Source organism: Lissotriton vulgaris, chromosome 3_1, assembly GCF_964263255.1.
Source record: "Lissotriton vulgaris chromosome 3_1, aLisVul1.2, whole genome shotgun sequence".
NCBI lineage: Eukaryota > Metazoa > Chordata > Amphibia > Caudata > Salamandridae > Lissotriton > Lissotriton vulgaris.
This window is the reverse complement of record NC_141689.1, coordinates 750,979,670-750,993,308: the sequence shown is the minus strand read 5'-3', so window position 1 is coordinate 750,993,308 and position 13,639 is coordinate 750,979,670. Positions and strand designations below refer to the sequence as shown.

At 45.8% G+C, this 13,639-nt stretch overlaps 1 protein-coding gene across 2 annotated transcripts in view; it reads right to left on the bottom strand.

Moving 5' to 3' along the window:
- Positions 1-13,639, bottom strand: part of DMXL1 (Dmx like 1) — a 2,236,090-nt gene that overhangs the window by 2,036,022 nt on the left and 186,429 nt on the right. The window lies entirely within an intron of this gene.

Sequence of the window (13,639 nt, the reverse complement as noted above, 5' to 3'; positions counted from 1 at the left end):
ATCCCCCCGGGAAGCCATCTTGGGCGGGAGGCGAGTCTCGGCTGGTATGCCCAAAGCGGCGTAGCCGGGGCGCGCCTTTTTCCCGCCCTGGAGTGGGCTGGCCTAGACACTGACGCGGCCGGGCCACACCCTCGGGGCAGGCCGGGGCGGGTTTACGCCCGCCCTGAAGACGGATAAAAGGAGCAACAAGCCAAGGAAGCATCCTCTTGTTCCTGTGCTCTGAAGCTGCACCACCTCGCTGCACGTGAGCTCGAGACGGAACGAAGAGCCAATTTTGACCCACCCACCAGCCCCTGAGGACAGCAAGTGGTTTTGAATAAAGTTTGATGTGGTAACTCTTTTGTTTGCAGGTCCGGATTATTATCGTGATAACTTTGAATATGCAATAAAGAAATGGTCAATTTGTGGTATGTTTTGCAAATAAAGTAATCCTGCTCTAGTGTTGATCAGTAGCATGTTTTTTAATAAAATTGTTGCTTTTAACTGTCTTTTAAGTAATTTAGTCATTTAGTTTAGAACTCATTTAGTTTAGAACTGTCGTATTTATTTTGGTCGGGCGGTAAGGTCATTATCGGTGAGCACTAATTGGAAGATCCCTATGAGTGGGCGTCACCCATTACGGATGGGAGCACTCGAGGGAGGTGGCCATTGGCCCCTCAACGGGGAAGGCGGTCCCTTCTAAGGATGGGACGCCGAAAGGAAAGGAAAGGCGGTCAAGGCCCCTTCCTGGGTAGGAGGGGCTACAGCCCCCTCCCGGAGAATTTCCCGGGGCCAGGACATCTGCGACGGCAGATGTGGTAAGTTGTGTGGGGTTTGGGGGGGGGTCTACGCTACCTTCTAGATTCCTCACACGAGTCCTCGGACGACCTTTAAGTGGCGTCGAGTTTATTGGGGCCCCCGTCAAGTCAAGGGAAATTGGTAGTTGCACTCGAGGTACACCTCTGTGCGGTCGCCCCTCACAAGTGAGGGGGATATTTCTGGTTAGGGATCTTGACACCGGTTACGACCTTGCCGTTGGCCCTTAAACGTTAGGATGTACAATTTAAAAATTTCAAGCTAGATGTTTTGTAGGATGTTAGTTCGGCTAGGAGAACCTTTGTATTAGAGAATATGTTAAGGTTAGCCAAACATCGCAATGTGGTAATGAAATTGTACATAATATGAAACTGTTATTTTAATGTTTTAATTTTGTTTCATATTTTAATAAATACGGCCGGGAGGGTCACTCCCTCCCGGCCGTATCCCTCTAATGTTTTTGTTAAATCATGAGATAGAGAAATGTATATGTTAACTATACAAATCAATTGAGAGATTTGTATCTTTTATCAGATACTTTACACGGGCTATCTTTAACACCTTGGCTGCTAGAGGTTTTCCCTCCTGTGCTGTTACTTCAGATTCCCCATTGTTCATGACGAGCTCAGCTCGTCATAAGCACAGCTCCAGTGTGACTCATGACGAGCTGAGCTCGTCATGAGCAGCGAATGGGGTTAAATATTGCATTAAAAATGGTTGGTATGACACAAAAGTAATTATTTACATTGTGTTCCCCAGGGGTCATTGTTTTTATAAAAATACAGACTGTATTGTCCTGAAGATGGTCTAAGAATTCACACGACAGAAGACCGAAACGTCGACCGCATTATCCAACTCCTCGTATATTAATAGACATCAAGTAACTAGGTTATTTAGTGAAAGTACTGGTCATTTCTATGATTTTGTTAGGAGAGGATTTTTACTTATGAAATTGAGGATAAATTAAGTTGTACCTTTTTCATCTGTATGCATTTGTTTTCAACCTGAGTGTTGAATGTACCCTACTAATTTTTGAAAATACAAAGATAATACTCTTTTTTAAAGATATCCCTGTGTTTGTTGTTTCTTGATTTAATCATCTATGCATCCAGTGCCCAATACCTGTGATAATTACACATAGTTTCAGAGAATGTATTGATATTGAATCTTTGAACTTTTGAAAATGGGAACTGTCCTATTTAAACAAAATCCATTGTGGAGGCAGGGTATCGTGGAGGCAGGGCATCGTGGAGGCAGGGCCATTGCCCTGGATCGTCCTGTCCCGGTTTCAGCAAGGTACATTTACTGACTTGAAAGGAGCCGTGGTGAACAACTTATGTCTCCAACGTGGGTCATCCAGAGCCTGAGGAGTACTGACACTTCACTGGGGGAAGACTGCAAAAAGTTGTGGTCACTCAGCTATCGAAGACCAGAGCCTGAGGTTGTGCCCCTGTCCTTCTACACTTGCCAGCTGCCATTGGGTCAGGTAAGAATTTTTTGGCCTGTTGGGGAATCACACAAATTAATGGGTAGCGCTGCTGTAGTGGACTCTTAAGGCCACATTCATACTTTGTAGCTTGAGGAGGAGCATGGGCCACATCTGAATTCGGGGATACCGCCCAGGACGAGACTAGCATGCAAACCTTAAGAGACTGTGGATATTATTTAGTGTGCTGCGCCCATACTTTGCATGCTTATCTTAAAATACTACTTTTATCTTAAAAGTAAGTATTTTACCAGACAATCACCTTATTGCAGTTACTAGTTGTAGTTTGAGTTTTTTGCCTGCGTATGCCTCACACCTATTTGCCCCTCAAAGACCTGAGCTACCACTGATAGTCAAGTGTTGAAAGGGGTAGTACTTGGCCAAGTTAATCAGGATCCATGAAAGGTCAGGTCCTGGACCACAGGAGTAAAAGGCCATAAACTCCACTGATGAGCCCAGTAACCCCTGCTTGCCCATGGCCCTCTGAAAAGTGTTCTGAGACAGATATCAAAGTCATTTTTCAGAGCGAATGGTCTCAGCTTCTCAACATCAACCAACAAGTTGATGGTGAGTTGCATTTTAATGCCAACTGTCCCAATAGCTCTTAATAGCAAGCATGGGGCTCCTGTACATATATTTAATGTGAAAGAGGTCAACATATAACAGGAGAGGCACAGTTTCTCAGATACTGGTCTCGTTCTAGATTTCCCTCATGGGAAGTCTTTGAGAAAGTAGAGTGAGCTGTTGCAGAAGGCCCTCCACCTAGTCGCATCGCCCTGAAACACATCCTTGGTGCCTGCAATAGTCCTCCTGCAAGCATGAAGCCTGCCCTTAAGCTGGTCTTTCAGGATTCTCCTGAACTATTTCTGAGAGAGGGACCAGTCCTAATGATGATGTTCCTCAGGCAAACAGATGATACATCCAGCCAAGAATTGGTAAGAAAACAGTCATCTCGAAAGACTAACAGCCCTAACTGTCACTGTCGGGGCATACTGGTGGAGTGTGAATAATTGAAGATGAAATGTCAGTCTTCCAAAGGTCTGTTTTCTGCAGCCTCTGTCTCCCTTGCCCTGCAGTTCTTTTCTTATTCCTAAACAAAAGGTTTTAAAACTTTTAAAATACAAAGGGCTTCTATTTTTAAAAAGAAATAAACACAATTTGGCCACCACAGGTTTCTATCAGGCTTGAAGATTCATCACAAACTTTCCCAAAAAACACAATATATCTCATGACAAAAAAGTAGCGGGGTGTGGGGGCGGGGGGACATTTCCCATGATAAGTTACATTTACTTGGAATAGTGTCCATCTGTAGTTTGAGAAATTAGCATCTTTAAATTGTCTGGGCATGATAAGGTTAACATTTTAACAATATTCTAACAGATGGAAAGGTGTTAATTTGCTTATAACTATGGCATAATTTCACCAATCCACATGAAATTTTGAAGACATTCAGCATGTTTATTCTTCTGTGGGCTTGGAAAATTTCAATCCATCAAGCAGAAGGGAAAAATAAAAAAGGGAGTGCAAAATAAAAAATGGGCGGTAAAACAATGTCAGGTGCTAATATCTTCATGAGCTCAAATAAATCTTCTTGAAATATGGCAGTCTGGTAGCACGTAAGCAGAGTGCAGAAATCTCAGGTTTCATGCAAATTCAAACAGGGAGCAGTGTTAAGAGTGCAGTGTTACAGGTCTGCACAATACTAGGCAGACACTTAACATGTTTAGCTTACTTACATACATTTTGTTTGATTATTTAAAATCTTTACAATAAGAGTCAATAAAAATGCAGCGCGAATAGTAATCATTTAAAATTACAATAAAAGCGAGTGCTGTATACAATAGGCAGCACGTTAGAGGTTTTTACTACATCAAAGGAAAGGTTAAAATAGGAACCATTGGCCAAGAGTCACAAGGAAAGGGCAGGGAGGTTAAAATATGAAATATTTTGTTGAAACTAACCAAGCAGATAAACTAATTCCTCAGTTGAGAGGAAGAGGTCAGTCTGTTGTTGGGGCAAGTTGATGTATTAGCCCTTGCTGTAGTTCTGCTGCCTTTAAGAGTGCCTTCTCTACGCCTCGGATATACTTAACGGTTCTGGCAATGAAGCATTGATTTGATGAGTTGAAGCAGGTCAGAATGGCTTCCCTACAAGTTGGCAACCCTTGCTGTAACCATTAAGGGTGCAGGAATTTCCAACGAATTTCTAGGGGGGTTTCACAGAGGCAGATGGTGTGGACCAGGTTTTCAAATGCCAAGCCCCAAAGCCTACAGGCCGCATCTCCCGCTGTCCTCCGCAAGGGCTTGTTGAATGGTAACAAATGGAAGCCACCCAGTCTGCAAGTAAGAAATTGCCTTTTTATCTTGGGATTTAGGGATTCCCCAAGGTACTGCTGAGGTCTCAGGGTTTTGTAGCTGTTCTATACAACCCAAGCATGTGAGCGTTTTGCTAGAGCTGCTCGGTCTTCTAGTGTTGCTGAGATTTTAGATGATTTTGATGCAGCCCTTTTGAATTCTTCTAGGCTTGCAGAGGTCGACCACAATTCCACCAGGCCTAGCAGTTTGATAGAGTCATTGAGATGTTTGCAAAATGACGAATGTGGCTTATATGTAATCTCCTTCCAGGCGCAGTAATTGATGGAATTATGCTCTGAGTTTTTTTAACTTCTAGCAAAAGGTGTCGAAAGCTGCTCCTCTAGTAACCCCATGGTAACAAAATACACTCATTGGACAGCTTTGTTAGCCCAAACTCGAGCCTGATTTGTGCTGGTGAAGTGCTTAGGGGAGATGAAAGATTCGCCTGTACATGCAAATCAATGTTTTGTCCAGGACTAGAGTGCCTCTACCTCTTAGCACTTCACTCTGGTAAGTAAGGGTAGGTACTATTTTAGATTTAACGATTTCAAGAATCTGGGCATGAGAGGGCCCGTTTAGGTGTGGGAACATTCCTGCCAGGCCTGCAGCACGAGCGATCCCTTTCCTTTTAATATCCTACTTGTGAGACTTGAGGGAGGAGCCATCACGGTGGTGTATGACACCGAGGTACTTGTAGCTGTCTGTTTCTTCTATCCTGCTCCCCCGGAGGTGCCAGATAGTCTTCCCCTGGAGAGCTTTTTTGGGAGATATCATTATTTTGGGTTTTTTGTCATCACGATGGTCTCAGCAAACCCCTTTGTCACTTTCATAGGCACTGAATCCCGACTCGTGTTCTACTTGGTATCGCAAGGTCGTCGGCGTGAAATATGTTAGATATCTGAGCATTCACCTAGTTTCATAGTTGGTAGAAGAGAGTGTTGGAGGAAGATCAGCAAGAACAAATTTGAATAGCAGTGGTGCTAACACAAACCCTTGTTTGAGCCCTCTGGTGTTGGAATTGCCCAGTTTGATCCCGCCCCAGGTTTTCGAATACAGGGTTTCTATCACTTCAGGAGGTAGGGTGGAATTTGCTAGTTCTTCAGGTTTTACCATAACCTGTTACAGTCCACTCGATCAAAGGCGGCCTGAAAATCAATATAGGAGTGGTAGAGTTGGAGGTTTGAGGCTATGGAGTTGCCAAGTATGAGTGATAGGACCATTATGTTTGTTCTGATGCCTGTTTTCCTGGTAAACCCTGTGTGGTTATGGGGGGGGGGGGGGCGGGGGTGATACAATTCGAGTCAGCCCAGTCTCTAAGATGCTCAGAACAAAAGGAAGGGGTCCCGTGACCAAAGTAAAGAAATTGCAAATTTACACCATTTGTATTCAACAATTTAAAGAAAGAAAAAACTTTTTATGAGAGCAAAAAAGAATTTAATTCAAGATTGCATATATCCTATTCAATGGATATCATATTCATTTTGTACATCCTTTTAATACTACAGTTTATATACAATATGCGTGCCCACATTCACAACAGGAAGGGGGTGACGTGAGGGAAAGTGTAGGGGGTAGGATATATGTGATCTGATTCATTCGGTGACAAGTCTTATTCAAACTTCTAAGACAATGTACATGTGGTCCCTGAAAAAGGGCCACAGTTAGTGGCTCAAAAAAGAGTCCAAATTTATGAATGATAAAGACCGGCCTAACTCCGTTATAGCCGTAAGCGTCTGAATGGGGACCGGAGTTAGTCGTGGGTGGTGTAGTCGTCTACGTTTCGACCCAATATAAGTAGGTTTCTTATCCTTACAGAAGGGTCTTCATCAGGACAAGCAGAGTTGTGGGTGGGCAACCTCCTGGGGAGCAATAGGAAAATCGAATTAGAAACACACCAATCCTGTATTCTATTTCATAGGAAGGTGGTACATGGTAAATAAATAATCGTTAAAGAAGGGGAGACAGCCGTGTTATCTATCTCTGTGTAAATCCCATACGTAAGATTGCTAAACGTGGACCCACGCTCACCTTTCACAAAGGGGCGATAGGGGTGGACTTGAAGATGGTTTTCTTGGTCCAAGTTGTTGGTAGATAACTCTACATTTTTAAAAAAGAAGAAGAAAAGACTGCTGTTGTTTCATACAAGTCTATTAAGTTGTCAGCTAGTACATTTAAAATCTATGTTGAGTGTCTGATCTCCAAAATTGAAGATGTACACAGTCATCTTAGCTGAATAACGGGGGGGCTAGTTCATCCATAATGCTATGGGCTCGAATATCCTCTATATTATTACCTGTAGACCCATATAGGGTATCTCCCTAGTTGGTTGTGGAAGCAACTTGTTAGTGGTGGATAAGAATTTTCAACCTGCAAGAATGAAAGATAAGAAATGCGTTACTTACCTGTAACAGCAGTTATCCAGTATTGGTATCTTTCATAGATTCACATGCCTGAATCATTCCCCGTCGTCGGGGTAGGAGTCCCCGGTAAATAACAACAATAATGTCACATAGACATATACTTAGTACTAGGCCAGAGGCCTCACATTAGTAGCCTATCTAGGTCCTTATGTAAAAAGGACCAAACTTTGGCCGAGAGCCAATCAGCTACCATCACCCTTCTCACCTTCCTGGAAGGAGCCCTAGTCCCTCAGATTTTCGTAAGCACAGTGCTAAGTAGTACCCACTGAGAGGGAGAAGGTGAGCCCTTCCAGGGGAGGCGGGTGGGTTGCATGTGAATCTATGAAAGATACCAATACTGGATAACTGCTGTTACAGGTAAGTAACGCATTTCTTATCCAGTATTAAGGGTATCTTTCATAGATTCACATGCCTGAATCAGAATAGCAAGCAATAATGAGCACATTTCGCATAATACATTCGTAAAGACATAGAAATCTTATCATAAGTTGTTACACAGTGTACATGATACTCACAACCTGATAAGAAATGTGCGATAAATTACCTGGAAGGTGGGATGATAGGAAGAAGGCTCACCACTAATGAAATAGATGACGTAGGACAGCCTGTCCTACTGCTGCATCCTTCATAAGTTCAGAGTCCAAGCAGTAGTGCTTCGTGAACGTATGTGGTGTCTTCCATGTCGCTGCCCTGCAAATGTCGACAATGGATACCCCAGCAAAGAGCGCCATGGAGGTGGAAACCGCTCTAGTGGAGTGTGCTCGTACTTTTGAAGGCAGAGGGTGGCCCGCCTGTTGGTGACAGAAGGCGATGGCCGCTGAAATCCATCTGGAAATGCTCTGTTTTGTTAAGGCTAAGCCTTTCCTGGGTCTGCTAAATGCAACGAACAATTGGTTGGACTTTCGAAATTGCTCCGTCCTGTGAAGGTAAAATTTGAGACATCGTTTGAGGTCCAATGAGTGAAGAGATCTTTCCGCCGCAGATGATGGATTCGGGAAGAAAGATCTTAGTACAATAGGTTCGTTGAGATGGAAAGAGGACGGAACCTTTGGTATAAACTTAGGGTTAGTCCTTAGAATGACCCTGTCGTTCTTGAACTGGATGAAGGGGTCTTGCACAGAAAAAACTTGCAGTTCACTCACTCTCCTTGCTGACGTGAGCGCCAGCAAAAGAGCTGTTTTCCATGACAAATACTTTAGATCTGCTCTGTGGATAGGCTCAAACGGGTGTTTCATTAATTGAGCCAGAACCACATTTAGTTGCCATGTAGGTGGAGGCGCTCTAACTGGAGGGAAAGATCTGAATAAGCCCTTCAGAAACTGTTTGATTAGTCTGTTGGTCCATAATGAAGCTCCACACGAAGATCGTCTGAACCTGGATATGGCCGCCAGGTGGACCTTTATTGAAGCGTGTGCCAGTCCAGAATTGGCCAAGTGGAGCAAGTAGGGCAGAATTTGTGCTGGAGTAGAAGTGAACGGATGCAAATTCTGAGCTCTACACCACAAACAGAACCTTTTCCACTTGAGGGAATACGTCTTATTAGTACTTTCAGCCCGAGCCCGGGCTAAGACGGCTCTGCATTCCTGTGGAATATCTAAATCCTGGAACTCTCTGAACTCAGGAGCCAAGCTGATAATTTTAGAGATGTTGGATCCGGATGCTGGACTTGTCCCTGGTTCATTGTGAGGAGATGTGGGCATGTCCTGAAGAGGATTGGAGGTTCCAGCGATAGAAGGTGTAGCTCCGTATACCAGTGTTGGCGCGGCCACGCTGGGGCTATCAGGATCATGGTACAACTCTCTGCTTTCAGTTTCCGGAGAACCCTGGGGATCAGGGGAAACGGTGGAAAAGCGTAAGCAAAGACGTTGCACCATGTCATCGAAAAGGCATTCCCCAGGGACCTTCTCTGGGGAAGCCAGCTTGCGTAATGTTGGCATTTCGCGTTCACTTCCGTTGCAAAGAGATCCAGGTGAGGTTTGCCCCAACGGGAGAACACCGAGTCGAGCGTCTGCTGGTCGAGCTCCCACTCGTGGCAAAGAGAACGTTGCCTGCTTAGCGAGTCTGCCAGGGTGTTGTCTACTCCTGGGACATACTCTGCCCGCAGAGAAATGTCGTGTTGTACCAGCCAGATCCAAATTTGCTGAGATTCTCGAGACAACGTCCTGGATCGAGTACCCCCCTGCTTGTTCAGGTAGTGCATTGTGGTGGTGTTGTCCGTCCTCACAAGCACTGGGGAGTTCCTGATTCGGGGCAGAAATGCTCGAAGTGCCAGGCGCACTGCTCTCAACTCTAGCAGATTGATGTGGAGTTGTTTTTCTGCCACTGACCATTGACCGTGTACTTGCAGTTCCTGCAGGAACGCCCCCCATCCTTCCAGTGAAGCGTCTGTGGTTATCACATGGGGCGAGACTGGGAGAAGAAAAGGAAGACCCTTGTTTAGGTTGTCGCCCAGAATCCACCATCTCAGAGCTTTCTTCATGACCTGAGTGATCCTGATCCAGTCGTCGAAAGACCCTGCAGATTGGATCCACTGATTTGTTAAGGCTTCCTGGAGAGGCCGCATGTGTAGGCGACAGTGAGGAATGAGAAAAATGTTGGAAGACATCATTCCTAGCAATGATTTGAAAAGTCGAACTTTGACTCTCTGCTTGGTCTGAATGTGGACAGCCATGGTCTTCAATTTGACTTGACGTTCTCTGGAAGGAAAGGCTTTCTCTTGTTGCGTATCCAACGTTGCTCCCAGGAAATTGAGACGTTGTGACGGTTGGAGAGTTGACTTTTCCTGGTTGAGTGTTAGGCCCAGATTTTTGAATAGACGAAGGCAGACTGAAGAGGACTTGGCTACGCCTGACCGAGTCGGAGCTTTGATGAGCCAGTCGTCTAGGTAAGGAAAGACTTGGTGATGATGCTGGCGAAGGTATGCCGCTACTGGTGACAGACACTTCGTGAAGATGCGTGGAGCTGACTTCAGGCCGAATGGTAAAACTCTGAACTGGTAGTGCCTGCCTGCCACTGCAAACCTCAGAAATTGTCGATGACTCTTGTGAATTAGGACATGGAAATAGGCATCCTGGAGGTCTAAGGACACCATATAGTCTTGTGGATTGAGTAGATGTAGTACCTCCTGGAGGGTAACCATACGGAAGGACTGCTTCTTGAGGTATACGTTTAGGTTTCTCAGATCCAGTATTGGTCTCCATTGTTTCTTCTCCTTTTTCCTGACCAGGAAGAATCGGGAATAGAATCCTCTCCCCTTCTGACCTCGAGGAACTCTCTCCACTGCTCTTTTCTGGAGCATTAGAGAGAGCTCCTGTTGAAGTAGGCGTAGATTCTTGTGCTGCATAGGACATGGTGGGTTCGGAGGAGGATGTTCCACAAACTCCAAAGTATGTCCAAAGCGAACTATCTGCAGCACCCAACGATCTGTTGTAATTTGCTTCCAATTGTGAAGGAAGTTGGTAATTTTTCCTCCAACTGCGAATTGTGGAGAAGAGGTGGAGGCATTCTGGAGAAAGCAGTCATTGGCGTCTGTAATTATCCTTCTTTCCTCCCTTCCCTCGAAAGGACGACTTGTTGTAAGAAGCTCGTCCTTGTTGTTGCCGCTGCTGATATTGAGGCTTGTACTGCTGAGAAGAGTTATAATTGGACTTGTAACCTTGATAGCTGCCTCGATTCTGCTGCCCTCTACCTCTGGATCCTCGAAAGGAATTAGTTTTGTACTGTAGGGTGCCTAAGGCTTTCGCCGTGTCGGTATCCTTCTTAATACCTTGCAGCATATCATCGATATGTTCACCAAAGAGCAGTTCTCCATCAAATGGCATGTCTAGAACTTTGGCTTGCACATCAGGCCGGAATGCTGTGGCTTTTAGCCAGCCCTGGCGTCTCAAAACCGCTGCTCCTGCCAGTTGACGAAATCCTGTGGAAGCGATATCTAAGGCCACATCGATCATTTCTGAAGCAGAGCGTTCGCCCTCCAGCAAAATTTTCTTAACCTCTTCTTTCTGGTCTTCAGGGATTTCCTCTAGATATGGGACTATATCTGCCCAAATTTGTCGATTGTAGCGACCCAGTAATGCTAGAGAATTTGCAGCCCTGACTGATAGGGCGGACATAGAAGAAAATCTTTTGCCGATGGCATCAAGTTTTCTCCCCTCTTTATCAGGAGGTGCTGTTATTGCCGCTGACGGGTTGCTAGACTTCTGCTGAGCAGCCTGTGATATGACTGAGTCCGGTTTAGTTTGGCTAGTTAAACATGCGGGAGCAGTGTCCGGGGCCTTGTACTTCCTTTCAAGTCTAGCCGGCACTGGAATGAGAGAGGAAGGATTTTTCATAATTTTTAGTCCTTGCTCCCATATATAATCAATTACTGGAATGGATCGAACAGATCTTTTGAAGGATTCCTTAAAGTCATGGAGAAAACAGTCCTGCGTTTCCGAAGCTATTTGGATGTTGAATCTTGCAGCCGCTCTCCCAACAATATTATGGAATCCCCCTAAATCTTCAGGGGGTGAATCATCCTGTACTTGCTCTGGGGATGCCGGATCCTGGTTGTTGTTATCATCAGAATCCTCATCATGTATTTCACCTTCCTCATCTTGGACTTCATCATGTCTCACTTCTTCCTCATATTCATCCTCATCAGAAGAAATTTGAGGAGGCAATTTCTCATGCTCAGGATGCACAACCAGCGGAGGTGGTCGCTGGCGACGTTGAGGTGTTGGAGCTTCCTGCTGTGCTGGCACTCCTGAAGCAGGAGCAGAAGACGGAAATCTTTGTTTATAGTCTGAAATCAGAAACTGTAGGTCAGAGACAATTGAAGCCGGGAGGCATACCATAGGCTGAACAGTGGTATGCTGCCGAACTTCTTCTTGAATTGTCACCTCTTCGAGATCTTCACAGTCTGAACTCTCATGAACCTTAATGTTAAGATGAGAGGGACTGGATGCTATGGGAAACATGTTCTCCACGTCAGGGTCTTCTGCCTCCAGAAATTGCGTTGGCAGCAGTTGCTGGACTTTGCTAGGTGAAGTCATCTCTGGTGTCACCATGCATGATGACATCTTAAAATGGGTATAGGAATACTTCAGTGACGGAGAGCCCTTTGATTGTAGATTCATTGTAGCGTCTGATGGAGCGTCTACAATAGTTGACATGTTATCATACATTCTCATCGTCGACTGCATCGACGTCGATGATGTCCTCGTCGACGACAATGCCCTCGTCGACGGCGGCGTCGACACTGCAGAAATCAACGACGACGATGGCTTCGTCGACGGTGTCCTCGTCGACGGGCTCGACGACGATGGAGTCGTCGTCGACGGTGTCGTCGTCGACGGTGTTGTCGTCGACGGTGTCCTCGTCGACGGTGTCCTCGTCGACGGTGTCCTCGTCGACGGTGTCGTCGTCGACGGTGTCGTCGTCGACGGTGTTGTTGTCGTCGACGGTGCCCTCGTCGACGGAGTCCTCGTCGACGGTGTCGTCGTCGACGGTGTCCTCGTCGACGGAGCCGTCGTCGACGGTGTATTCGTCGTTGACGAGGAAGTCTTCGTCGACGGTCCCGATGTCGACGGTGTCTTCGTCGACGGTGGCTTCGACGACGACGAAGTCCTCGTCGACGATGAACTCGACGATGGTTTCTTCATAGACGCTGGAAGCCTTGTCTTCGTCGACGATGAAGCAGACGTCGACGGGAGCGTCGTCGGCGGTTTTGTGAGAGGAATAACAGAAGGTATTGACCTACCCATCGTCGACGACGTTGTGGCAGTGGAAGCCATGGAGAAAGTAGTCGCCGTGGATGTCGAAATGGAAACTGTTGACATCGTCACAGGCAGGCCAGAAGATACCACCGCAGGCTTTTTGAAGGCTGTCATCTGAAGAGAAGGCTTGACCTTAGGATGACCCTCCACAGATTTCGGCTTCTTGTGAGGAGGCACAGCAGACTGACCTGGAGATGTCTGTCGAGGCCTTTTAGGAGAGGAGTGGAAACTTCTGAAGGAACACTCACTCTCACCTGAGGAGACTTGGTCCTTGTTCCTCAGTTTCTGGAGCCACAGAAGCAGTCGCCCTTCCCTGTCTTTCAATGTCTTGACCGGGAGAGTGCGACAAATCTTACATTCCTTGGCAGAATGCTGAGGATAGAGGCAGTACAAACAGTCCTCATGCTTGTCCTCTATGTGTAACCTCATTTTACTACATGAGGCACATGGCCTAAAAAGACCTTTTTTAGGAGTAGTAGACATATTAAATACTAATACTCCTTTTCCAACTGAACTTGAAGAAAAAGTAGGCAAAAAACCAAAGATATAGGAAAAAACCTGAGCAGAGCTCAGTGGAGACTCCTCTGCACGACGTGCGGTAGAAAATCTGAGGGACTAGGGCTCCTTCCAGGAAGGTGAGAAGGGTGATGGTAGCTGATTGGCTCTCGGCCAAAGTTTGGTCCTTTTTACATAAGGACCTAGATAGGCTACTAATGTGAGGCCTCTGGCCTAGTACTAAGTATATGTCTATGTGACATTATTGTTGTTATTTACCGGGGACTCCTACCCCGACGACGGGGAATGATTCAGGCATGTGAATCTATGAAA